Source organism: Zootermopsis nevadensis, unplaced genomic scaffold, assembly GCF_977971745.1.
Source record: "Zootermopsis nevadensis isolate Lab colony 2312 unplaced genomic scaffold, Znev_1.0 Znev_ptg000027l, whole genome shotgun sequence".
Classification (NCBI taxonomy): Eukaryota; Metazoa; Arthropoda; class Insecta; order Blattodea; family Termopsidae; genus Zootermopsis; species Zootermopsis nevadensis.
In genome coordinates this window covers 6,207,329-6,209,228 of record NW_028259159.1, presented here as the reverse complement: position 1 = coordinate 6,209,228, position 1,900 = coordinate 6,207,329, and positions in this window count along the sequence as shown.

The following is a 1,900-nucleotide window of genomic DNA, read 5'->3' as shown; positions in this document are numbered from 1 at the left end:
CACCCACCCGGCAAATCCTCGTTCCTGCAGACTTAAACTGCTGTAAGAAACTAAAGAAATTTTGAAATAAAAGACATTGGAGGATTATAGGTGTCAGGAAAAGGCGAACTCATAAATTATGAATGACTAGAACCTCCAGATACGAATGGTCATTACATTAATTTCACTGTTCCATCAGATGGTCTCTGTTTTCGTTATGATAATTCACTTAATCATAAGCCTGCTTAGCAAGCAAGGTGTTTATGCGATATTCAGGTTTTTCAAACTAACCAACCACGTTGCTCAGGAAATCAAGAAATTCTCCGATATTTATGGAACTCGAGGTCTCGTGTCCTCGCACACAAACGCCTGTAACTGGCGAGGTAAATCTACTGCCCTTTATCCCATCTTATTTCCCCCTACCTAAGACTATCTTTTGGAACTGATCTCTTCACTTCAGGTTTTCCGACCAAGACTTTACGAATCTGCCATCCATCTCGCCCTTGATCTCGTCACCACAACAACAGCTGATGAACAGTGCGACGTATGATTCTGATTGTTTTGTTCCCTTCCAAAGTCAAGGACTTCCCTTTCTGTCATCACTCTACCCAGGCCGACTCTGGGGGTCTACTTCTCCAATGGGCATCTGGGACTATTTCTTTGGCGGTAAAGCTATCGTATCTTTGATGCTGGGTACTCACTTCCACCTAATGGTGAGAGTAATGCGTTGTGGAGCTATACGTCCATCTCCCTATACATCTCATAGCATCGTGCTTGTAAATTACCTGGAGGAGAGAGACGTCTTGTTTGAGACAGTGGTACTATCCCAACATCCTGTCTCGCATCGAATTCCTCCACTCCGTCCGTAATGACTTTCTGATTGTTTTTTTTTCTGTTATCGTTCACATTGGACATGTTACGATTTGTTACGTTGCTTCATTAAGAAACAGTGAGAACCTTGATCTAATTATTCATTAATTCCCCCCTCCCCCCCCACACACACTCGTTTTATCAGTTGCGTGCTGCCATCTGTGATGGCAGTGGTCACGTAGGAACGGTAGTGTTGTTAGCAACGGATTTCAATTGATCGGATTCTTCAAGGATAGCCAGTGAAAGGCATAGATGATTGTGAGGCTCGTTGGAACAGGAAATAGTTGGCCATCGTAAAAAGATTAGGCCCTGATCCCTCATTATTTCGTCTATTATCCTATGACGTCAAGTGCCTCTTCAGCGGCCTAGCTGGTTAACTATCTCGCACTCTGTCCTTAACCTTGAAGCCTTACACTTACGAATTTGTCTTAACAGCTACGGATTCTCCATCTAATGATTCCAATTTCCCAACCCAAGATCACATGATCTGTATCTAAGTACTTTACACACCATGTATGTAGCACTCATATTTCGTAATCGGGAGGTTGCGAGTTCAAATCTCGACCCCGAGTCGTGGGTTTCCTCAGTCCCTCCAGGCAAATTCCCTAATTGGGCCACGACAGCCTCCTTCCATGTCCTTTCCATTTCATTATTCATCATCGTCGCTTTGTGGTCGGAGATGCTGACAGCGTCATTAAATAAACCACAGAAAAGCCTACATAATTAAATATGTCGTCTGATTAAAATTTTACTGCAATAAATTAATTAAGAAGCAATGAACGCCATTTTAAAAAAAAAAATTCTCGGTGATCAGTCTCCTGCCCGAGTTCTCGAACCCGGGACCTCACTGTTATGAAACGGGAGTGCTAACCACTGTTTTTTTCCGAGAGGTTCTGTACCCTGCTTACAATTCAGAGTGGTCCCATTTGCATCCCGGACTAAAAATAATTGTTCATCTCTGGCATAAAATTATAGTAACACTATATTTATCCAAGCCAAATGACTCCCTTTATGGGGGATAAGACTATGTCAGTGCTTCCCAAAGTGCAAT